Below are 25900 nucleotides of genomic sequence, written 5' to 3'. Positions count from 1 at the left end.
GGACAAATGCATTAGAAAGAAGTACGCTGTCAATCCAGGAAAAAGACATGCAGGGAGCTGGAGTGCAAATGAGAAAAGACTGCTTACTGGCTGCTTCCAACTCTCAACAGTCTGGAATAGGTAAAACCAGTGGTAAGAAGATCAGCAGTTTCCAAGAATTATGGAGGAGGGAGGGATGAATGGGCAAAGCACAGAGGATTTTTTTTTGGCCAGTGAAATTCTTCTGTATGATATTAAAATGGTGGGTGCATTAGTCAAAACCCATGGAACACACAACACCAGATGTGAACCTAAGGTGAACTATGTACTCTGGATGCGTCCATGCAGGTTCATCAATCACAACACACACACACCCCTACGGTAGGGGTGTTGACAATGGATACTGATGGTGTTGATAGTAATGTACTTTCCATACCATTTTGCTGTGACCCTAAAACTGCTCTAAAAAAATAAAAAAATAAAATTAAAGAATAAAATAAAAACACGAGAACACACTACAGGGAAATTCACACACAACCAGAAAGGCACCAGAAAGTGAAAAGCAAAGGTCTAACCAAAGGTAACTACTGGCAGTTTCTAATGTGTAATTCAAGACCCCACCCCACCAAAACACACACACATAAATGCACATGCATGTGTGTGTATATATATGATTTATGTTTGTGCATGTGTGTATACAACTGTTTTAAAGCAAGAGATTTATTTGCTTATCTGCAAACTCTCCTCGCTCCCGTACCACGGTAGGTTTGGGCAGACTGGGGGTCATTAATGGGACACATTACTACCCAGCATTCCTCGCCCTCAGCCAGTCTGAGCAGCTCCTGGCCTCCATACACCGCCCTGGGAGTGCTGGGCATTCCTCCCCGGGTCACTGGGCTGGACAAAAGGAGGCAATGACCCAGATGGGGTGTGAATGAGGCCCAAAGCAAAATAGAAACATCTACTTAAAGTAATCCACTTCCTTGGGGCACCTAGGTGGCTGAGCGGTTAAACGTCCAACTCTTGATTTCAGTTCAGGTCAGGACCTCAGGGTCATGAGATGAAACTCCGAGTCCGGCTCCACACTGAGCACCACCCTGCTTAAGATTCTCTCCCCCTCTCCCCCTCCCCCACCTCTCATGTATCTTTTCTCTCTCTCTCAAAAAAAGCAATCCTCTTTTAAGAATCTCATGTGGAAAAGGATCCCAAACCAATGACCCAGTGCTGGGTCCAGTTCTCCAGACCTTGCTATCCCATGGGTGTGAAGGGAGGGTTTGCCAGGGGGGCTGGAGGGGGTTCCCCCTCTCCGGGCTCGTCCTTCCTTTTGTATTTTAGGACTCTGAAAGGGGACACCCCTTTAGGTTTTTACCCCAATCTCAGGTTTACAGACTACCCAAATGTTCCCACTGGAAGGGACCTCAAAGGCTGTCTAATTTCCAACCCCCTTAGTTTTTTTTTTTTTTTTTTTTCCAATTTATTTATTTTCAGAAAAACAGTATTCATTATTTTTTCACCACACCCAGTGCTCCATGCAAGCTGTGCCCTCTATAATACCCACCACCTGGTACCCCAACCTCCCACCCCCCCCCCCCGCCACTTCAAACCCCTCAGATTGTTTTTCAGAGTCCATAGTCTCTCATGGTTCATCTCCCCTTCCAATTTACCCAAAAGCACATACCCTCCCCAATGTCCATAACCCTACCCCCCTTCTCCCAACCCCCCTCCCCCCAGCAACCCACAGTTTGTTTCGTGAGATTAAGAGTCACTTATGGTTTCTCTCCCTCCCTATCCCATCTTGTTTCATGGATTCTTCTCCTACCCACTTAAGCCCCCATGTTGCATCACCACTCCCTCATATCAGGGAGATCATATGATAGTTGTCTTTCTCCGCTTGACTTATTTCGCTAAGCATGATACGCTCTAGTTCCATCCATGTTGTCGCAAATGGCAAGATTTCGTTTCTTTTGATGGCTGCATAGTATTCCATTGTGTATATATACCACATCTTCTTGATCCATTCATCTGTTGATGGACATCTAGGTTCTTTCCATAGTTTGGCTATTGTGGACATTGCTGCTATAAACATTCGGGTGCATGTGCCCCTTTGGATCACTACGTTTGTATCTTTAGGGTAAATTCCCAGTAGTGCAATTGCTGGGTCATAGGGCAGTTCTATTTTCAACATTTTGAGGAACCTCCATGCTGTTTTCCAGAGTGGTTGCACCAGCTTGCATTCCCACCAACAGTGTAGGAGGGTTCCCCTTTCTCCGCATCCTCGCCAGCATCTGTCATTTCCTGACTTGTTGATTTTAGCCATTCTGACTGGTGTGAGGTGATATCTCATTGTGGTTTTGATTTGTATTTCCCTGATGCCGAGTGATATGGAGCACTTTTTCATGTGTCTGTTGGCCATCTGGATGTCTTCTTTGCAGAAACGTCTGTTCATGTCCTCTGCCCATTTCTTGATTGGATTATTTGTTCTTTGGGTGTTGAGTTTGTTAAGTTCTTTATAGATTTTGGACACTAGTCCTTTATCTGATATGTCGTTTGCAAATATCTTCTCCCATTCTGTCAGTTGTCTTTTGGTTTTGTTAACTGTTTCCTTTGCTGTGCAAAAGCTTTTGATTTTGATGAAATCCCAAAAGTTCATTTTTGCCCTTGCTTCCCTTGCCTTTGGCGATGTTCCTAGGAAGATGTTGCTGCGGCTGAGGTCGAAGAGGTTGCTGCCTGTGTTCTCCTCAAGGATTTTGATGGATTCCTTTCTCACATTGAGGTCCTTAATCCATTTTGAATCTATTTTTGTGTGTGGTGTAAGGAAATGGTCCAATTTCATTTTTCTGCACGTGGCTGTCCAATTTTCCCAGCACCATTTATTGAAGAGGCTGTCTTTTTTCCATTGGACATTCTTTCCTGCTTTGTCGAAGATTAGTTGACCATAGAGTTGAGGGTCTATTTCTGGGCTCTCTATTCTATTCCATTGGTCTATGTGTCTGTTTTTGTGCCAGTACCATGCTGTCTTGATGATGACAGCTTTGTAATAAAGCTTGAAGTCCGGAATTGTGATGCCACCAACTTTGGCTTTGTTTTTCAATATCCCTTTGGCTATTCGAGGTCTTTTCTGGTTCCATATAAATTTTAAAATTATTTGTTCCATTTCTTTGAAGAAGATGGATGGTACTTTGATAGGAATTGCATTAAATGTGTAGATTGCTCTAGGTAACATAGACATTTTCACAATATTTATTCTTCCAATCCAGGAGCATGGAACATTTTTCCATTTCTTTGTGTCTTCCTCAATTTCTTTCATGAGTACTTTATAGTTTTCTGAGTATAGATTCTTAGCCTCTTTGGTTAGGTTTATTCCTAGGTATCTTATGGTTTGGGGTGCAATTGTAAATGGGATTGACTCCTTAATTTCTCTTTCTTCTGTCTTGTTGTTGGTGTAGAGAAATGCAACTGATTTCTGTGCATTGATCTTATATCCTGACACTTTACTGAATTCCTGTATAAGTTCTAGCAGTTTTGGAGTGGAGTCTTTTGGGTTTTCCACATAGAGTATCATATCATCCGCGAAGAGTGATAATTTGACTTCTTCTTTGCCGATTTGGATGCCTTTAATTTCCTTTTGTTGTCTGATTGCTGAGGCTAGGACTTCTAGTACTATGTTGAATAGCAGTGGTGATAATGGACATCCCTGCCGTGTTCCTGACCTTAGTGGAAAAGCTTTCAGTTTTTCTCCATTGAGAATGATATTTGCAGTGGGTTTTTCATAGATGGCTTTGATGATATTGAGGTATGTGCCCTCTATCCCTACACTTTGAAGGGTTTTGATCAGGAAGGGATGCTGTACTTTGTCAAATGCTTTTTCAGCATCTATTGAGAGTATCATATGGTTCTTGTTCTTTCTTTTATTGATGTGTTGTATCACATTGACTGATTTGCGGATGTTGAACCAACCTTGCAGCCCTGGGATAAATCCCACTTGGTCATGGTGAATAATCCTTTTAATGTACTGTTGAATCCTATTGGCTAGTATTTTGGTGAGAATTTTCGCATCTGTGTTCATCAAGGATATTGGTCTATAGCTCTCTTTTTTGATGGGATCCTTGTCTGGTTTGGGGATCAAGGTGATACTGGCCTCATAAAATGAGTTTGGGAGTTTTCCTTCCATTTCTATTTTTTGGAACAGTTTCAGGAGAATAGGAATTAGTTCTTCTTTAAATGTTTGGTAGAATTCCCCCGGGAAGCCATCTGGCCCTGGGCTTTTGTTTGTTTGGAGATTTTTAATGACTGTTTCAATCTCCTTACTGGTTATGGGTCTGTTCAGGCTTTCTATTTCTTCCTGGTTCAATTTTGGTAGTTTATATGTTTCTAGGAATGCATCCATTTCTTCCAGATTGTCAAATTTGTTGGCGTAGAGTTGCTCATAGTATGTTCTTATAATAGTTTGTATTTCTTTGGTGTTAGTTGTGATCTCTCCTCTTTCATTCATGATTTTATTTATTTGGGTCCTTTCTCTTTTCTTTTTGATAAGTCTGGCCAAGGGTTTATCAATTTTATTAATTCTTTCAAAGAACCAGCTCCTAGTTTGGTTGATTTGTTCTATTGTTTTTTTGGTTTCTATTTCATTGATTTCTGCTCTGATCTTTATGATTTCTCTTCTCCTGCTGGGCTTAGGGTTTCTTTCTTGTTCTTTCTCCAGCTCCTTTAGGTGTAGGGTTAGGTTGTGTACCTGAGACCTTTCTTGTTTCTTGAGAAAAGCTTGTACCGCTATATATTTTCCTCTCAGGACTGCCTTTGTTGTGTCCCACAGATTTTGAACCGTTGTATTTTCATTATCATTTGTTTCCATGATTTTTTTCAATTCTTCTTTAATTTCCCGGTTGACCCATTCATTCTTTAGAAGGATGCTGTTTAGTCTCCATGTATTTGTGTTCTTTCCAAACTTCCTCTTGTGGTTGAGTTCTAGCTTCAGAGCATTGTGGTCTGAAAATATGCAGGGAATGATCCCAATCTTTTGATACCGGTTGAGTCCTGATTTAGGACCGAGGATGTGATCTATTCTGGAGAATGTTCCATGTGCACTAGAGAAGAATGTGTATTCTGTTGCTTTGGGATGAAATGTTCTGAATATATCTGTGATGTCCATCTCATCCAGTGTATCATTTAAGGCCTTTATTTCCCTGTTGATCTTTTGCTTGGATGATCTGTCCATTTCAGTGAGGGGAGTGTTAAAGTCCCCTACTATTATTGTATTATTGTTGATGTGTTTCTTTGATTTTGTTATTAATTGGTTTATATAGTTGGCTGCGCCCACGTTGGGGGCATAGATATTTAAAATTGTTAGATCTTCTTGTTGGACAGACCCTTTGAGTATGATATAGTGTCCTTCCTCATCTCTTATTATAGTCTTTGGCTTAAAATCTAATTGATCTGATATAAGGATTGCCACTCCTGCTTTTTTCTGATGTCCATTAGCATGGTAAATTCTTTTCCACCCCCTCACTTTAAGTCTGGAGGTGTCTTCGGGTTTAAAATGAGTTTCTTGGAGGCAACATATAGATGGGTTTTGTTTTTTTATCCATTCTGATACCCTGTGTCTTTTGATTGGGGCATTTAGCCCATTAACATTCAGGGTAACTATTGAGAGATATGATTTTAGTGCCATTGTATTGCCTGTAAGGTGACTGTTACTGTATATTGTCTCTGTTCCTTTCTGATCTACCACTTGTAGGCTCTCTCTTTGCTTAGAGGACCCCTTTCAGTATTTCCTGTAGAGCTGGTTTGGTGTTTGCAAATTCTTTCAGTTTTTGTTTGTCCTGGAAGCTTTTAATCTCTCCTTCTATTTTCAATGATAGCCTAGCTGGATATAGTATTCTTGGCTGCATGTTTTTCTCGTTTAGTGCTCTGAAAATGTCATGCCAGCTCTTTCTGGCCTGCCAGGTCTCTGTGGATAAGTCAGCTGCCAATCTAATACTTTTACCATTGTATGTTACAGACTTCTTTTCCCGGGCTGCTTTCAAGATTTTCTCTTTGTCACTAAGGCTTGTAAGTTTTACTATTAGGTGACGGGGTGTGGGCCTATTCTTATTGATTTTGAGGGGCGTTCTCTGAACCTCCTGAATTTTGATGCTCGTTCCCTTTGCCATATTGGGGAAATTCTCCCCAATAATTCTCTCCAGTATACCTTCTGCTCCCCTCTCTCTTTCTTCTTCTTCTGGAATCCCAATTATTCTAATGTTGTTTCGTCTTATGGTGTCACTTATCTCTCGAATTCTCCCCTCATGGTCCAGTAGCTGTTTGTCCCTCTTTTGCTCAGCTTCTTTATTCTCTGTCATTTGGTCTTCTATATCGCTAATTCTTTCTTCTGCCTCATTTATCCTAGCAGTGAGAGCCTCCATTTTTGATTGAACTTCATTAATAGCCTTTTTGATTTCAACTTGGTTAGATTTTAGTTCTTTTATTTCTCCAGAAAGTGCTTTTATATCTCTGGAGAGGGTTTCTCTAATATCTTCCATGCCTTTTTCAAGCCCGGCTATAACCTTGAGAATTGTCATTTTGAACTCTAGATCTGACATATTACCAATATCTGTATTGATTAGGTCCCTAGCCTTCGGTACTGCCTCTTGTTCTTTTTTTTGTTGTGAATTTTTCCGCCTTGTCATTTTGTCCAGCTAAGAGTATATGAGGGAGCAAGTAAAATACTAAAAGGGTGGCAACAATCCCAGGAAAATATGCTTTAACCAAATCAGAAGAGATCCCAAATCATGTGGGGGGATTTCTCCCCCCTCACGATTGGGTGAGGGATCTCCTCTGATTGGGATCTCCTTTGATTGGGATCTCCCAATCTCTTCTGATTGGGATCTCCCAATCTCTTCTGTTTGGGATCTCTTCTGATTTGGGGATAAAAAGAGGTTCAAAAAGAAAGAAAGAAAAAAAGAAAAAAAGAATTTAAAAAAAGAGATTGAATTAAAAATTCAATCAAGAATTTAAAAAAGAGTTAAGAAAAAAAAGATTGAAGAGATTAGGATCTCTTCTGATTTGGGGGTAAAAAGAGGTTCAAAAAGAAAGAAAGAAAAAAAAAGAATTAAAAAAAGAAAATGAATAAAGAAAAGTATAAAAAAGCAAAATATATATATATTAGATAATCTAGTTAAAAAACGTTAAAAAAGAAAAGGGTAAAATTATAAAAAATTTTAGCAGAAGAAGAGAAAAAAAATGAAAAAGAAAAAAAAATAAATTAACTGCAAGACTAAAAAATCACCGGCAGAAAGCCATGAGTTCCGTGGTTTGTTTTCTCCTCCTCTGGAATTCTGCTGCTCTTTCCTTGGTATTGAAACTGCACTCCTTGGTAGGTGAACTTGGTCTTGCCTGGATTTCTTGTTGATCTTCTGGGGGAGGGGCCTGGTGTAGTGATTCTCAAGTGTCTTTGCCCCAGGCGGAATTACACCGCCCTTACCAGGGGCCGGGGCTGAGTGATCTGCTCGGCTTTGCTTTCAGGAGCTTTTGTTCCCTGAGCGCTTTCCGTAGAGTTCCGGAGGATGGGAATACAAATGGCGGCCTCCTGGTCTCCGGCCCGGAGGAGCCGAGAGCCCAGGGCCCCGCTCCCCTGTGCGCCCTCAGCGAACTGCTCCTGGTAACTCGCGTCTGCCTAACCTCCGGCCGTGCTCCGAGCTCACCGAGCTTGCGACCGGTTCAAGGCAACTCCGAGCTGCGAGCTTACTGTCGGCTCTGTCTCTGCAGCCGGCTTTCCCGTTCCAATAACCGCAAGCTCTGCGACACTCAGACACCCCCGATCCTTCTGTGACCCCGCGGGACCTGAGGTCACGCCGACCCCGTGTGGGCTTCACCCCGGTTTAGCCTCCGGAGCGATGTCCCTCAGCGGAACAGACTTTTAAAAGTCCTGATTTTGTGCTCCGTTGCTCCGCCGCTTGCCGGGAGCCGGCCCCTCCCCCCCGGGGTCTCTCTTCCCGTCGCTTTGGATTCACTTCTCCGCCAGTCCTACCTTTCAGAAAGTGGTTGTTTTTCTGTTTCTAGAATTGCTGTTCTTCTTCTCTTCGATCTGCCGATGGATTTGCAGGTGTTTGCAATCTTTAGATAAGCTCTCTAGCTGATCTCCTGCTAGCTGAGGTAGTCTCAGCCTGCTACTTCTCCGCCATCTTCAACCCCCTTAGTTTTGCAGCTAAAATACACCAGGGACACGGTTTACTCAAACCATACACACACTAGGGAGAGCATCCATCGTAGAACTCTACTCGCTGCCTGCTTTCTCCTAATAGAGCCACGCTGCAACACCTGGGGCTGCTTCCATCTGAGCTAGGCTGGCTTATCTGGTGCTCCCAGCCATTCGTGCCACAGGGGACCTACTGTAGGACCCCTCCTCCCAGGGCAGAAGTGAGTGCAGTAAATACACTTTGAACTAGGGTTTGCCAAAGCCATTCCTCATGGCCAGGAGGTTCCAGGGATCCTCAGTGCCTAGGCTCGCACCTGTTCCCTCTCCGCACACCTACAGGGGAGGAGGGAAGCCAGACACAGACAGAACTCTGCCACATACAGTCACTCAGAGCTGGCTCAGCAATAATCTGGGCCTCCAGCCCCAGCTCAGCACAGACAGGCAGCTTGATTTACAGCTCAGTGCTTTCTGAACTATGTTCCTGGACACCAGCTTAGTATCTTCCAAGTTGAGAACTCAGAGGGATGCAACTTAAAAGGAGAGAGAGATTAGTTGTCCAAAACTTTGGAAAAAGTTGCCTACTGCATCTCCTCCCCAAAGTGCCCATTCATAATAGCATGGTAAAAGGCTCTGAGAAGTCCTGTAACAAAGGAGACTGCTTAACTTTATCCCCAAATTTCTCCAGCTAATTAGGAAATCATAACAGTTAACATTTACTAACTACTTTAATATGTGCTAGGCACTCTATTAAGTGCTTTACATGGAATTCAACTTTACAACAACTTTACAAAAGAAACACTGAGATTATGATCCCCTATTAAGAGATAAGGAAACTGAGGTACGGAGAGATTATAGAACTCACCAGTTACAGGTAGTGAATGACTGAGCCAAGACTCACACCCAGGCAACCAGGTTTCCAAAGCCCCGGACTTTTACCCCCATGCTATACTCTACTTCCTCCTGGAGCTCACCTGCCCCGGGAACCAGTATCTCAGAAACTGAAAAGCGCCAGTTGATGGACTAGCCTGGGATTAGGAATCAGGATCTCAGGCCTCACTGGGACCCCAGGTACTTCATCAACGGCAGGATAGGCTGGTGGGAAGAACATGAACTCGGAAGCCAGACCGCACAGGTTCAAATCCCTGTCCTGCTCTTTCTAGGTGTGTGACCTTGGGCAGGTTACCTAAGCTTTCTGGGCCTCGGTTTTCCACATGTGTAAAATGGGGATAGCAACAGTTTAATATCAAATATATTCTTTTTTTTTTTCTTTTTTTAAAGATTTTATTTATTTATTTGTCAGAGACAGAGGGAGAGAAAGCGAGCGAGCACAGGCAGACAAAGAGGCAGGCAGAGGCAGAGGGAGAAGCAGGCTCCCTGCCGAGCAAGGAGCCCGATGTGGGACTCGATCCCAGGACCCTGGGATCATGACCTGAGCCGAAGGCAGCTGCTTAACCAACTGAGCCACCCAGGCGTCCCTAATTTCACTTAACCTTTCATGATACCAGTTTCTCCAGTACAAAATAGCAAACAGGAGGACTAGAAGCCCATTTGATAATACTCGGGCTGAGAAACTTGGAGGCAGTGTGGGGAGAGGATGGAGAACTGGGGAGTAATGCTAGCGGTGGGGGCAGAGCATGTGACAAGTAGAATCCTGCTGGCCAGTTCCTTCTCCCACACCAAACCCAGCTCTGGAAGAGCAGGTCCTGGGAATGGCTGTGTTGGATATTCCCATCTCCCCAAGGGGGAATTCACCAACAGGAAACTGGCAAAGCTTTCTTTCTTTCCCTTCTGCGTGCCTGGGTGCCCAGTCCATGCCCCAGGAATGGCAGGGGCCAGAGAAGCAGCGGCAAGCAGCAGACAGGGCAGGGGGAGGCCAGGTGCGGCGAGAGAAGCACCTCTGAAAAGGCCTCTTGGAGAAGATTCTGCCTGTGAGGGGGGACCCAGGGAAGCAGCTCCTGTGCCCCTGCACCTGCTGTCAGTACTCTGACCCCAGGTCCTCACCCTGATGGAAATCATGTTCCTTCCTCCCAGCTGCCTTTCTAGACCGGGTCCTTGGGTGTTGAGAAGGTGAGCAGCGAGGCAGTGGTGACCACTTTCACACACCAGCTCGTGGTCTCCCTCTCCCCCTCCACAGCACAGCTCTCTCACAAACCTGGCTCCTTCCTGTTCACGGGAGCTTCCCTCTGACACCCCACCAAATGGGCTTCCGGAAGGGCCGACGCTTAGTCATAGGCCAATCCCAATTTGGGATCTCTTAGCAATGGAAAATGAAGGTGAACCCATACATGGTGTCAACACTGGCTCACACCCAAGCCCAGAACGTGAGGAGGCCTTGGGGCTCGGTCCTGGCAGATGGCAAGGTTCTTGTGACAGACAGTGGCAGTGACAAGTCCAAGTTGTGGTCAGGTCATAAGGAAACACACCCCCACACACACAAAAAGAGGAAACTGTGGTTGTGTTTCCAAGTGCAGTGCAGGCTGAGGAGAGAGGTCTGTGTCTGCGCTTCACCACCTCCACCTGGGGGTGACGGCTCCCGGCAACACAACCCTTGCAGAGGGGCTGCTCCCAGAACGGCCCATAAGCCAAGCAGGAGGATGTCAACCAGGCGCTGGGGGTGCCTGAGCCCTGCTGGGGGCGCTTGCTTTGGCCGCCCAAAGGAACGATAAACAAAACGCGATACAGAACACAGAACAGAATACTATTCGGCCTTAAAAAGGAAGGAGATTGCAACAGGTGCTTCGGCAGGGCTGAACACAGGATGTTATGCTGAGAACTCAGCCCATCACAGACAGGAAAACACCGTGTGAGTCCACTGTCGGGAGGTGCCTGGAGCAGCCCAATGTGGACAGAGGACTGTAGTGGCCGGGGCAGGGAGGAGGGGGGTCTGGGGAGCTTCTGCTGACCACACGACAGTCTCAACATCCTTAGTGCCTTGGAACTACACGCTTTTTAAAAAATGCTAAAATGGTAAATTTTATGTTATGTGTATATTTTAAAGATTTTATTTATTTATCAGAGAGAGAGCGCAGCAGCAGGGGAGCAGCAGGCACAGAAAGAAGTGGACTCCCTGCTGAGCAGAGAGCCTGATGTGGGACTGGATCCTAGGACCCCGGGATCATGACCTGAGCTGAAGGCAGATGCTTAACCAGGTGAGCCACCCAGGTGTCCCATGTTATGTTATTTTACCACCAAAATAAGTTGTGTGATTCTAAGCCACTAAGTCTGTGGTAATTTGTTATGGCAACAATACAAAACTTAACACAGACAATAATCTCCTTTCTTCCAAATCCTTCTATGGTGTTCCCTTTGAAAAAGCCTCTGCTCTCCTTGTGTAGAAAGACCCAGGCACAAGTCTATGTAACTCAGGAGGCTTTCCCTGACAAGGGAAGAGGAAGGAATAAATTGACTATTCCAACCGAAAAAGGAAAGACCAGGTGCTCACCATTTCTGCAGGTCTGGGAATAAAACCTCCATAAAGCTTTGCTCCCTGGTATTTTATCAGTCAACAAGAATCACCATGGTGAGGCTCAGGGTTGTGAGTGGTTCTGTGTGGCCGGGCCAGACACACCCCGCCAGCAATGCAAACGCTCTGGGGAGGGAAAAGGTTGGCAGTGTGCTCCACCCCGGCGGGACCATCACACCCCAACCCGCCAGGATCGCACAGCTGGGGCCCCGGAGCTCACTCAGCCCTAGCCATGACTCAGTTCATTCCTACCCACGCCACCTCGGCTCTCATTTCAGACGGGGAAACTGACAACCAGAGAGGAGGAAGTGACATGCCCAGGTGACAAAGCAAGATCCTAAGAGGGCTGGCCCAGGACCCCGATCTCCTGCCCCCCACCCCCAAATAAGAGGTCACTGTCCAAAAGACAGGATGCCAGCCAGTCACCGCATCTACAGGGGTCGGTCCCGGTTTTATGGGGTTTGAAGCTCCTATGATTTGGGGGGTCTTCTTCCAGAAAATGAATACACATACATCATTGCTAGGACTCCTCTCTGGCAAATAAGGTGCGGGGAGGGGAGGGTCTCCTGAAGTGGAAACTTACATTCCATTATCTTCATAGTAATTCCACCTCTGGGCTCAGAAAGGAACCCAGGGCTGGGCTAGGCTACCTGGGAAAAGAGGAGGAAAAAACCAAAGTCCTGGCCTGCCCCAGGCTTTCCGTCTGCCTGGGGACATAAACACAACAGAGCAGTTGCAGGAAGTTATCCACAAGGGGTTTAAGAGCCATTCCTAGGAAGAATGGAGATTATGGCAGAGAATCAGGAAATGCATCCTCTGGGAGAGGAAGGAGGGAGAAGAGTGTAGAGAACCGGCTCCTCTGATGGGTCTCGACCAACCTAAGGCTCTTCTGGGCATCTTTCTCCCTCACTTATTAAATGGGTAAGCCTATGAGGGGTGTGTGGTTCTGGACTTGTGCTGCCCAGAACCTGGGGCTCCATGAGGGTTCTGTAGTTCACATTTATTTCCCGGGGGGGGGGGGGAGGCAAGCGGCTATAAAAGAGCTGGGCCTGACTTTTAAAAAAAATTTTTTAATGGAAAAATAGGAGCTCTGGCAACACGGGTCCTCTATTTCCTTGCGGTAGCACACAGCTAGGGAGGCAGCGACCACCCCTTCAGCCAGGTGTGCCTACTGCAGCAGCCCACCGTCCCAAGCTGGGCTACTCCTGCAGGCATCTGCACGTGTAGTCAAAGGGACAGTTGATGTCACCCAGGGCCCTGCCAGTTAAAGAGACAATGAGCCATATGAAAGCCAACAGCCCGTCACAGATCCTCTCACAGTGAACTGGGGGAAGGGGGTGGCAGGGAGGGCTAGAACGGAAGGCAGCAGGGAGCGCCTGTTCAAATGGCTTTGGAGAAGCTCAGTCCCTTTGAACCCAGATACACGAGAGCCCCCCTCCCCCCGGCCTCACCTAGAAGCCCCAAGAAACCTCTCCTTCAAATAACACTTACCAGCACCTTTCCGTCTAAGGGTGACAAAGTTCCCGGCTAACCTTGTGCTGCTGAAGTGGAAAGAGATCCCCATCAGAGCCTACAGTTCACAGTAGAGAAGATTCTCTTTCGGATCTTGATCTCAGGCATGGGCTGACCCCTGTGCAGGGGGGATCCTAGGCTCTGCCAAAGGGCTCTGGGCCAAGAGTTACACTGGGCCACGGCAAGCTGACGGCAGGTTCCCAGACAGGACTGCGGTTCACAGCCAGGATGTTATCCTGGCACTTTCTATCTTCAGGACTTTTGTTCAGTTGGTTCCTTCTAACCAGTCTGCCCTCCTTGGCTCCTTTACGCCTTCCTTAAGCCTATGTCAATTTTGGCCTTCCTTTAGCCAAGACAGAGCCCCACCTCCTTCAGGAAGCCCACCCTGATCTCTCTACCCCTAATGACTGCTCTTCCTGGAACTTATCAGCACTAGGCCTAATATCCTCTAGTAAATGAATGTTACTCCCCTCTTCCCAGTACCTATGGTCGAGACACGTATTACCTCATTATATATTGCCTCATTCATCTTCACAGTGTTCCTACAAGACAGATAAGATCACCTCAAGGGAACAGGGCTCAGAGATGATTCTTGGCAAGCCAGGGTCACACCAACTGACGCCAGAGCCAGAATTACTATTTCTTAGGCCTCTCGGTGCAAGAGGCAGAGCCTAGGCTGTAGGACAGGTCTCTCCTCCACCTGCCACTGGCTAGCAGAGGGCTGGGCACCACGACGTGACACAAGTGGACCCTGATTCATCTCTTCCACATCCTGGGTGGCACCTGTTCTGATGGCCTTTTGGTCAGACCTTCTGGTGCAGAGGCTCCAGGAATTCTGGGGGCAGAGAGGACGACACTTCAAGGACATTCTCTCCTCTTCCTCCCACACCAAGGCAGGACTGCAAGTGTTTTGAGGGCGGACGAACATCCCTAACTCTGCAAGGTAAGTGGCCCTACTCTCTATAGGGACGCAGAGTCCCCGTGTCCCGCCCTCATGGGGATCTGCCTCTCTTGGGCGTGGGCACAGTGTCATAAAGCCACAGAAACAAGCCAGAGCGCCCCAGGCAGACCCCCACCAATCCTGACTGTATTTTCCCTGGCACTGAACAAAAAAGCCTGCACAAGGTGCTGTTAAACATTGAACTCCCCACCCACAGGCCGTGAACGAAGGCTTGCTGGAGCCCAAGTCCATCATTAGCCAGTCTGTGCCTCCGACTGCCCCAGGGCTGGCACTGGGGCTAAACAGCCGAGAGATGCTCCAAACAAGGCAGGCTGGGCTGGGGAAGTAGCAATGGGGTTGTGTTTAAGCCTTACTGGAGAGCTGAACTTGAGCAAGCCAGTTCTGAAAGACATGTCCTGGAAATAAAAAGTCAATTCCCAGTGCCCTGGCATTGGATTACACAGGAATCCTAGAATACAGGACCTGGCAGTGGCCTTCGTGAAATCATCGGCTTCGACCAGCCTATTTTACTATGGTGGAGTGGAGGCCCAGAGAGCAGAAACAATCTGCCTGATGTCCCAGGACCAGCTGGAGGCACGACACAGACCAGAAGCATGTCTCTCCGCTTCTGGGCTGACGCACTCACGGCCCACACCAGCTCCCCTCCACTCAGCTCCCTTCTGGGTGCCAACCTCCTCGCCCCCAGGGCTGGATGGAGCTTCTGAAATGTTAAGACAAAATGAGGAAGGGACCCGACTCCTGGGGGCAGCCTAGAAGGAGCAAGAACCCAGTTCATCAGCGAGCGGTGGCAGCAGCTGCTGGCCTTCTATGCACCAGCTACGGGGTCGGAGGTGACCGTGCCCTGCACTGTCTGTGGGCTCGCCATTGTCACCATCATGACATACCATTCTGGTCGTGACAGGCCATTCCCGCTTCCTAACCAAGGAGTACCAGCTTGGCCGATGGCAAGACGGAGTTTCAAATTAAACACAGCAGTGGGTGGAGTCCCAGGAACTTCTGGTTGTCCCCTATGACCATCTGCCCCCTCTTACTTGTGGCACAGAACAACAACTGTTGCCTGGCACATGGTAGCCTCCAATAAGGACTAGTTTCCAAGCCTCCCTGGCAACCAGGCAGGGCACGGCCCTGCAAGCCAGCTGCCCTGAGCCATGCGGGTTAAGAGAAGGCCCTGGAGGTCCTTCCCTCCGGGATGGTCCCCAGGCGGATGCAACAGCAGGGGTGGCTGTCAAAAATGAAGATGTCCAGGCCTCACCCCAGACCTCCTAAATCAGAGCCGTTAAGGGCGGAGGGGTAGAAATCTGTGTTTTAACAAACCTTCCCAGTTAGTCTCAGATATGCTTATATTCGGAAACCGCAGCCCTAGAGAGTGCTGGGGGCAACTCCACACCAGCAGCCTGGTGCCAGGACGACCTCACGGAGCAGACATGGACCCCAGCCTCCAATTTCTGAAGAGAGAGGGGGCTCCTCTCCTAATCCACAGCCAACACTGAATCGTAATGCAGACAGGTGAGGGAAGAGGGATGATGAGAAACCTCCCCAAGTCAGCAGAAATCAGGACAGAAGTAACACCCAGGTATAGTAAGTAATAAACAGAAAATAAGATCCAAGGAATAAAATCAAGACTGTCTGGCATGTGAACAGTCTGAATCTGCTATCAAAGACAGAAACCCCCAAATTCGGTTTGCTGTTGCCACTGCCTTCTGCCATCCTCCCACACCCTGGTCATGTGCTGAGTACAAAAGACACTTTTTTTTTTTTTTAAAGGATTTATTTATTTGAGAGAGAGTGAGCACTGAGCAGGGGAGAGGGAGAGAGAGAATCTCAAGCAGGCTCCACGCTCACACTCAGTGTGGAGACTGATGTGGGGCTCAATTCCTTGACCCTGAGATCATGACCTGAGCCGAAATCAAGAGCTGGAAGCTCAACCAACGGAGCCACCCAGGCCGTGGCCTAAGTTGGCCTTGGGACTTTTTTGTGTACTGTTTTGTCATATCCCTTGTGGAACAGAGAAAGGCCGTGTGCTGTCACAAACCAGGAAGGAACAGTGTAACTGCCAGTCAGAGCTGTCCCTGTCTTTGGACACAAAGGAAGCGACAAGAACCACAGAAGAAGAGAGGCAGTGCGGGCCCTGTCCCTGGAGCTTGCAGGCAAATCTTATTTTATCCATCCCTCCTAAGAAGCTGGCTATCCTGGTGACCACTGGGACTGGATTATTTCATGACAACTGGGGTGCTGAGAAGCAGGTCCGGGAGACCAGAGGACCACATACTGACATACTGCGCATAAGCCTGAACTAAAACAGGTCCTGGTGTAAAGCCCCTGGCCAATGCCTGCCTCTGCCTGCCTCTGTGTTTCTGAGCCTTTCATTTACTGTCTTACAAAATGCACTTTTTATTTATTTTTGGTCTCTGAAGAAGAAAGGATTCTCCCAGACCTTTGGCAATATGGTCTCCCAATATACAGATAACGTGGCAATGAAGGCCAAAGGCCAAACCATTAAAATAAGCAACAAATGATGCAAAGTACTATCTGCACAGATCAGCTTCATAAACCTGTACACATCAAGCATGGATATCAGCTTCATAAACCTGTACACATCAAGCATGGATGTCTGGTCCCTGCATCGAGAATGAAGGTAAGTACTGCCTGACTTAACTGGAGATTATAGCGAGAATTTTGGGGACCTCTTGCAGAATTTGACCGACCAATATGCAAGGAAAGGCAAGCAAGCTCAAGTTAACAGATACATCTGCAGTCTGTGACCCACGGGGAATATGTAACCTTTCCTGTCCGTGAGAGCTTCTAGTATGGTTCATGTACTTGCCACAGAGAAAATCTGGATACGGCCCAGCGAGAAGAAATTTTGCTGATCACATTCACTAAACATAACCCAATAAAACCAGCAGTCGACATCAAAATGTAATCATACTCCCCACAAAACCGATTACTGGTTAAATTCAGGATCCTGTCTTCTAAAACCTCCTTGGATCAAGAGAGATCTACATGGCAGGGCAGCTGGCCAGAAGAATGTGAGACTGTTGACCTCAGGGTCATGAGTCTGAACCCTGTGTTGGGTGCAGAGACTACTTAAATAAATAAATAAACTTAAAGAAATAAAAAAAAATCCCTCATCTCTGTGGCGGCCATAAAGGAATGGAAAGGTGAGCCTTTCGAAGGCCAAACAGCTAGGGTTGTTAAACACAAAAGTTGAACTTTAATGTTTTTTAAGTTAAAAAACTAAAAAATAAGTGAACTAATTTAGAGATTAAAAGTAGAGCAACAAAATAAGCCAAAAGTAAGAAGGAGTGAATAATGATAAAGGCTGAAATTAATGGCCAAGAAGCAGGAAAAAAAAGTGGAAAGGATACAAAAAATTATTATCCGGCTAGCAAATCCACTTAAAATCCCATTCATAATATCTACTAAAGATGTATTACAAGGCCTGTAATCTGTCCCTGATTTGCAAAAGTTAGTATTATAAAAAAGTCAACTCTTCCTTATAAATGAATACATTCGATGCCATCCCAATCAAGGCCCTACTCGTTGCTCATTCCAGCACTAGTTCAAATTATAAAAATAGTCAATGGTCCCCATACCCATCAATTAAGGGAAGACTGTATAAACCAGTCTCCCTGCACTATAGATCTTTCCACAGTGGCTACTGACCCAGAACATGGCTCACCCAGGGTTACTGCCCCTGATAAACTAATCAAAACCACCAGCTGCAGAATAAGGGGTGCAGCATGAAACCCTTCAGTGAGAGAAGCCAACCTTTACAGGGGCACCCGCGGGGCTCAGTTGGTTAAGCGTAAACCTTTGGCTCAGGTCATGATCCCAGGGTCCTGGGACAGATAGAGTCCCACATCAGGCTTCTTGCTCAGCAGAGAGACTACTTCTCCCTCTTCCTCTGCCCCTCTCCCTGCTCGCTTGTTCTCTTAAATGCATAAATAAAATCCTTAAAAAAGCAGCAGCAGCAGCAAACCTTTACAGGTGCCTGTGTCCATACGACACAGAGGAATTGGGGGGCTGGACTGACGGCCACCCACACTGCTAATTTCTCAGGGTGGAATGGGAGGATGAGCTGAGAAACAGAAACAAACACCCCCTCGTTGCCGGCCTCCTCCCGCATCACCCAACACCTCTCCTTCCCTTCAAAGCTTGTCTATACTCAGCACAGCCGTTCCGCACTCCTGCAAATCCTCCGCCCATTCATTCCCATCTGGCTTCTCCACCAGCCTCCCAGCAAAACTGCCACAGCTAACGTGCTGCGTATCCTCCTTATCACTTCCCACAGCAACAGTGGGCACCCGTGGTCACTCCCTCCAACTGAAGTGGACTCACCCTGGCTTCTTTGATCTGACACTGTCCTGCTTTTCCTCTCCCCTCATGGACTGCTGTTTTTCTAGCTCCTTCCTGGGCTTGGGCTCCATTACTCAGCTATTCAAGGTGAGTTCCTCAATCTCATCGTGCCCTTTATAGCAGATAAATCTAGACAAAAATGTCTCTCTAGCCCAGAGTCCTCCTAAGCCCCAGACACACCTGACTCCTTGGTACCCCAAAGGCATCTCAAGACGCTCCATGTCCAAAACTGAATTCACGGTCATGATCTTGGCCACCTTCCAGACCTGGTTCTCATCCAGTATGCCAGGTCTCTGGGGAATCCAGGCAGACAACCTAGGGTGGGTGGGGTGGACTGTGCTTTTAAGCACACAGCACAGGGCTGGGCAAACAGTGGGTACTCACAATGTTGGTTCAACAGAAACATGCCTTGTCACCCAATTCCTAAAAATAGCCGTGACCTTTTAGGTAGCCACGGCAAGCTCACATCTGCTACTGCCAGCTGACAACCCCCCCCAACATAAACATACTTTTCCCACTAGAGATGCCAGTCCCAGGCTTAATCCCCAGCTAACCCCCTCTGGGTTTCTCCTTTCCACCTTCATTCACATTCCTCTCAGCTCATGGTCCTCCCAACCAGCCTACCCCCAAGCTCCAGGTGACAAAGGCTGGGGACACCAGACTTCCCTTGCAATTTCAGCAACAATTCTTCCCTCCTTTTCTGCTGAGTCCGTGGGACTTCAGGAGCACAACCCCTGGAAGACCAGACACTAAGGGATCAGAGAGTCAGGCGCCAACGGTCTGCACACTCCATCCTGTCTCAAGTGTCCTTGCAGTAAAGCACCCAAGAGATCAACACCATCATGAACAAGCCCTGGCTGATCTTAAACCCCCTCCACAAACATCTTCTCACCAGAATCTGCAAACAACCATATGAGGCAGGCATTTTACCATCTAGAACACTGGGACCTTGTGTGGCTCCACAACTTGTCCCAGTGACCCCAAATGGAGAACTGTCTCCTGACTCCTCCATTGTTGCCCTCACCCACTACTTGCTTCTAAAAGCGTACTGGAGCCTCTGTTTGGGCCCTATGTACTGTTAGGATCCTCCAGAATACAAGCCACCAGGTGACATCAGACCTCTATTTTACTGGGGGGGAGTTGGGGGGAAGGGGGGGGTCAGTGGGCCTACTATGCTGTAGTCTCAGCATTATTAGAAAGCTTCACTGAATTTCAACAACTCCTTTTAAAAATGCAAATTCCCAACAAAGAAACTTCAGTTTCTTCACCTTTACAGGTGCCTAAGGGCTAAAAGCCCAAGGGCTTTCCTATCTAGGATCACTCAAATTCCTGAGGCACCAGAGGACAATGGCATCAGAATGTGCTGTAGAGAGAAGTCCAGTAAGACCTGAGTTGGCCTGCTTGGCTGTGACTGTGAAGCACACCAGCGCACAGAGTCTTCCCTGAGTGACCCACCACGGGATCAAGCACCAGGCACTGCCTCAGGCTTAGGGAGAGAGGAAAGGAGGAGGTCAATCCAAGAGGAAGGAGGGTGAACTCCAAAAAGGCCCTGGATCCTCGGCACAGGTCCCCAGCACTCGACACAGATTTCCTTTCTACATTCACCTCCTGCCTACACCGGCTTTGCCTCTCTGTTCTGCAATGAATTCCCAAGAGCCCACACTAACCTATCCTGGCTGGATTCTTACTCCCGTCACTCCAAAGGACCCATCCTCCACGGAATCTTGGCCTTCTAGGTAAGCAATCCAAGACAGGTATCTGTCAGCCTTGCCCTAGCTCCATCTCAGGCTCTCTTTTGTTGCCTACCCAAACTGAGCCTTCAAGGTCTAAGATCAAGGAAAACCTTACTTCCCTGGCCTGCCTCTCACACTCAGCGAAATTCTGCTAGCACATATATTAGGCAGAGCCCATCCTGGGTGCTGTGCAACCAAGGCACAAGTAAGAAACATGAGTAAGCCCCGCCTTCCAAAGACAAAGGACAGGGCAGGGATAATACATGGGGCCACACAAATACTAAGCAAGGCGACTATGGAGAAGGGATGCCAAAGGAGTGGAGGAGGAGGGCAGCGTGGGCTCAGAGTATGTCTTGTCCCTTCCGGCTAGGAGTAAGCTCCTGGATGGTTCCCAGAAGGGTGGGGAATCATGGGCAGAGATGGGGAAGAAGGACATTCCAGGAGGGCAGAACAACATGAACTAAAACAGGAACTGGCAGGAGAGCAATTCGATTTGAATGGACCTCCATCCAGCACACAGGTATGGTCAAATAGTCACCAGCTCAGCGCTGTGCCTGGGCGGTATGACTGTCACGTATTAACTCATTTAACCCTTACAATGCCCCCGTGAGGTAGGTATTACCACCCCCACTTTACAGATGAGGAAACCAAGGCACAGAGACTTATAAGAGACAAGACGGAGGGATGTAGGACCCCGAGGTACTGAGCACCCCATGCCAGGGTAACAGATTTCCCTAGCACCTCACCGGTCTGTCTTGCCAGGGACCACCTAGAAGCACAGGAGGGTGCCTTGAGGGAAGGAGCACTGTTAATCGTCCTGGAATCGCCAACAATGGACTGAAGCTAGGAAGGAATGAAGGAACATAATGAGAGCCATTTAGGAGTGAAGAAAGAGAACACACCCTGCGCCTCCACCTCCAGGACTCAGCCCTGCCCTCCCCTGCAAGTTTTTGTTCCCGTTGTGGGAGCAGCGAAGAGGCGCCACCACTTCACGCTCAGGTCAAGGCAGCCAGAAGCAAAACGTAGGGTCGGGAGAGAGAGCGGCGTCGCTGGCTACCTTGGATACCCAAAGCAAAGCAAGGTCACTGATGGGGGAAGCTGAGAGAAATGTCGCGGGGGTGGGGGCGGGGCGGCAACCGTAACCTGCTTGGGCTAGAACTGGCCAGCTTAACTTCTCTCCTCGGAAGGGGAACTTCGCAACTGTCCTTTAAACCAATAAAATGGGTTTCTGCCATTTTAAGCCTTCCACAGGCTACGTAGAGCTCAAGGGGAAAGGCAGAAAGGGTAAACACACAGGTGAACACAGCGCCGGGGTAGTTCCGCATTTTCTCAAAGGGGCCTTAACAAACAATCTCCAACACCAGCAGCTCCCAGGATTTGCATCTTCCCAGTTCAGGAGGAAAGTTCCCGAAGCCAGCCTCCTCTACGGGCCCTCCTTAGCACACGCCGGAAGGGCACCTACACTCTCGAGAACTCCGCTGGGTCAGAGGGGCCCGGACCATCGGCCACCCCCATACCAGTCAGTCGCCTTCTGGTCGCAGGTTCATCCGGTCCCAAGTTCACCCAGTCGTCCCACGCCCACCCAGGAGCGGGTGAGCCCCCCGACCCCAGGCGCGCAGCACAGTCACGTGGCCCTGGGCACAGAGGGCCGGCCTGCGCACCGCCCACCTCAGAGGGCAGCCCCTCGCGGCAGACCGAGTCCGGCAACCTGGCCGACGACCCGTCGAGGGCCAGCCCGACAACCCGACACCAACCTCCCCAACCCCCCCAACCGCCGTGCTGAGCAACCAGGAAGCCGCAGGGCAGGACCGGGACGGGAGCGGGCGCAGGGCAGTCTGGGGCTCACCCGCCCGGCCGCGGCGCTCTGCCGCCACCCCGTCCCTTGCCGCCGCCCCGCCCCGTGCCTCCGGAGGGCCTGGGAGCCCTCACTTACCCGGCCGCTGGCCACTGATCACAAGGGTGGGGGCCGCGAGGGGCCCCGGGCAGCGGCGGCTGTCTCCGCGGGCGTCCCGGCCGCGGCGCCTCTGTCGGCCTGGAGCTCTGTCCCACTCCGGCTTTCGGGGCACTCGGGGCACTCCGGGCACTCGGGCACTCGGGAACCGCAACCGTCAGGGCTGGGCCGGAGGAGGAGCGCGCGGGGCGGAAAACCCGGCAGTGGCCCAGCGCGCCCCCGGGCGGAGCAGCTAGCGCAGGGGACGGGGCGGGGCTAGGGGTGGGGTCGGAGCGCGTCCCCGCCCCCAGGTGATAGCCGGGAGGGCTAACGGGCGGAGAGCTGCCTCCTGGGGCGGGGGGGAGAAAATCGCCGGACTTCTGGCTCTTTGGGGCTGACAGGGGATTGTGCCGACGCCGGGAGGTCGGTGAGGGACTTCCCCGCTCCGCCCGCCTCCGTCGGTCGTGCCTGAAACACGATCTAGGAGACGGCGTTCTCCAAGCCCCCTCTGGCCCAAGTACTTTTGTTAGCGACTCTCCTTCAGGTAAAGAACACTTTTCACGTTAAAAAGGTCACCCAACAGTATGGAAATAGAGGTGAGGGTGGGGAGAGTAGATTTACGGTGGAGAAACCCAACAAACTACCTTAGGCAGGTGATCAAGGTCCACATGGAGAGAGAGAAATCTTCAGTGATAGCATGTGCCCATGTGGTCTTCCTCCCAAGAATACAGCCACGAAAAGCCTAAGGAGATTTGAAAATAATGTAGCATGGCATCCTGGAGGGGATCCTGGTAAAAGGACATTAGGAAAAAACTAAGGAAATTTAAACAAATTATGGACGTCAAATAATCAAGTTCTGGCTCATTCATTGTAGCAAAAGCTCCATGCTAATAGGAAATGCTAATAACAGGAGAAACCAAGTGTTCTCATTTTTTCTGTACATATAAAACTACTCTAAAAGATCTTATTTTTGGAAAAAAAAATGTTCGCACAGGTAATAAATGACTATATGATCATTTAAAAGCAATTTTTAGAAACTGAGATTCACTCTTTACTCCTCCAGGCCACTTTTAGGTGTGTCCTTCCAGATCTTTCTCTTGCAACCTCTATGTGTTATATATTCGCCTAGATGCACTGTTTAAGACGGTGTTGCCGTGTTTTTCTGCGACATGCATTTTTGCTCAGTACATCTTGCCGGGTCTTTCCATGCAAGCACACTTTGATCTCCTTGGTTCTTCCCAAGGATCCAAGGGGTGCGCCAACGTGCGTGCCACCTAGGTTCTTAGGGAAGGACATTTAGGTTGCTGCCGGTTTGGGGCTGTAGCAAACTGCGCTGCTGGTCCTATTTCCATTTTCAGAGCGCAAACAGAGGGCGGGACTGGGCGCTGTAGGTCGAAGGTGAGATTCTGGCCTCTGCGGGCGGGGTAGGCTCGCGGTGCCGTGCGGAAGCCGCGCCCGACTACAAACCCCGCGGACCTAGTCATTTTACGCGGCCTCTGCAACACCCTTCACCCCGCAAAGGCGCCGCCTTTTTTCGGGGCTGAACTGCATTTTTTAGCGATGAGAGGCGGGTGAGAGTGAAGCTTGGGCCAAAGGCTCCAGTGCGGCTCGGAGGAAACGCCCCGCCCCCACCCTCAGCCGAAGACGAGCGGAGGGTCAGTGGCACCAGGAGGCTCCGCCAGGCCCGGATATTACCGCGGTGGGGGCGCGCGTCGGGGCGAAGCCCCCACCGAGCCCGCGGCCTTCCGAGGGAGGCTCTGTCGCCTGGCGTGCCCTCAGCTGGGGACTTCGTCGGGGAAGGTCACACCTGGCGCCCACCCAAGCCTCCGGCTGGACGGCTTGCGTCGGCGCCGCGCTTGCCCCGGCTCAGGGCCGCCTTAAAGGCAAGCTTCTTTGAATGGCTCGCTTTTTTCGTAGATGCGCTACTGCTTCCTTAATTACCACCTTTAAAAACATAAATCAAAGCAGAATTCTTCTGCGTGTAGCGCACACTTTCCTACGTCAGGCCTGAGCTCTTCAATGCCAGGGCGGTGAATAGCTATCCCTGTGGTCACCCTTCTGTGACTTTGAACCATTTATTTTACTTTATTTTTTTTTAAGATTTTATTTATTTATTTGACAGACAGAGATCATAAGTAGGCAGAGAGGCAGGCAGAGAGAGAGGAGGAAGCAAGATCCCTGCTGAGCCGAGAGCCCCATACGGGACTCGATCCCAGGGCTCTGAGATCATGACCTGAGCCGAAAGCAGAGGCCTAACCCACTGAGCCACCCAGGCATCCTGAACCATTTATTTTTAACAAACGTCGTGTTGGGCTCGGACTCCGTGGGGACACTTGGGTCGGGGAAAAGACTCTGGGTTTGGTGTGCCAACACCTGGGGCCTGTCGCTTTGGAAGTGATCCGTTCTTTGAGCCTCGGTGTTCTCCCTTAGAAAATCTTCAAAATGGTCTATGAAAATCTGCAAAGTAACCCCTGGTTCATCGCGGCGAGGGTCTGACACAAACATGAGCTGAGCTAAGGGGGAGTGAACCCCTTGTAAACCGGTCAGGTGCTGCACAGCTCTGAATAGAGCAGGAGCCTTGAGTCATTGCACAGACAGGGTTTGAGTACAGCCAAGGTATGCCACACAAAGAGGGACTATCGAACACTCTATTGCTGTAAACACAGCTCTTCTCCAGTGGGGAAACAAACAAATCGCAAATACCTCACAAAACACAGGCTTGTAAAGAGGGTCAGGGATGGGAGAGGAAAGTGTAGAGGATGGGATCCGGAAAGGCTGCTTCTGATCAGGCTGGCCAGACTTTACAATCCCCTTTTATATTTTTTTAAAGATTTTATTTATTTATTTGACAGAGAGAGATCACAAGTAGGCAGAGAGGGAGGCAGAGAGAGAGAGGAGGGAGCAGGCTCCCTGCTGAGCAGAGAGCCCGATGCGGGACTCGATCCCAGCACCCTGAGATCATGACCTGAGCCGAAGGCAGCGGCCCAACCCACTGAGCCACCCAGGCGCCCTACAATCCCCTTTTAATTTAAAAAAAAAAATCTTTTAAAGATTTAATGTATTTTTCAGAGAGAGAAAACGAGCACAAGCAGGCGGAGCAGCAGAGAGAGGGAGAAGCAGGCCCCTGCTGAGCAGGGATCCCCATAAGGGACTTGATCCCAGGACTCCGGGATGGTGACCTGAGCTGAAGGCAGACACTTAACCGACTGAGCCACCCAGGCGTCCCTAATTTTTTTTATAAATTATATTCATTCTTTTTAAAATATCTACTGTTTTTAAAATATTTCTGTTTTTATCTTTGTAGTTCTGTTCCTTCTTTCCTTGGATTTGCCCTGGTGATCTTTTTCTGGTATCTAGAGTTGAACATTTGGGTCATTTTCCAAATCTCTCTCTTGTTATTCTCTGATAAATGTATCTAAGATGATAAATCTCCCTGTACATCCTGCTTTAACTACATATCACAAGTTTTAACATGCCATGCTTTTGTTATCTCTCAGTTCTAAATATTTTGGTTTTTTTTAAATTAGGATTTTATCCTTAATTCGTGTATTATTTAGAAGCGTGTTTCTGTAGCTTTTTAAAAAACATTTTGGGGGTGCCTGGGTGGCTCAGTGGGTTAAAGCCTCTGCCTTCGGCTCAGGTCATGATCTCAGGGTCCTGGGATCAAGCCTGTCAGGCTCTCTGCTCAGCAGGGAGCCTGCTTCCTCCTCTCTCTGCCTGCCTCTCTGCCTACTTGTGATCTTTGTCTGTCAAATAAACAAATAAAATCTTTAAAAAAAAAAATTTTGTC

The 25900-nt window shown here is 48.7% G+C and overlaps 1 protein-coding gene across 1 annotated transcript in view; it reads right to left on the bottom strand.

The window, feature by feature from the left end:
- ANXA11 (annexin A11) overlaps nucleotides 1-22333 on the bottom strand; it is a 43516-nt gene extending 21183 nt beyond the window's left edge. Inside the window, exon 1 of the mRNA XM_044239928.1 lies at nucleotides 22114-22333. The gene's annotated coding sequence lies outside the window, so the exon portion shown is untranslated. The remainder of the gene's footprint in view (nucleotides 1-22113) is intronic.
- Between the last annotated feature and the right edge of the window lie 3567 nt (nucleotides 22334-25900).

Source organism: Neovison vison, chromosome 2 (assembly GCF_020171115.1).
Source record: "Neovison vison isolate M4711 chromosome 2, ASM_NN_V1, whole genome shotgun sequence".
NCBI lineage: Eukaryota > Metazoa > Chordata > Mammalia > Carnivora > Mustelidae > Neogale > Neogale vison.
The sequence above is the reverse complement of the archived record's forward strand: the minus strand, read 5'-3'. Positions and strand labels throughout refer to the sequence as shown.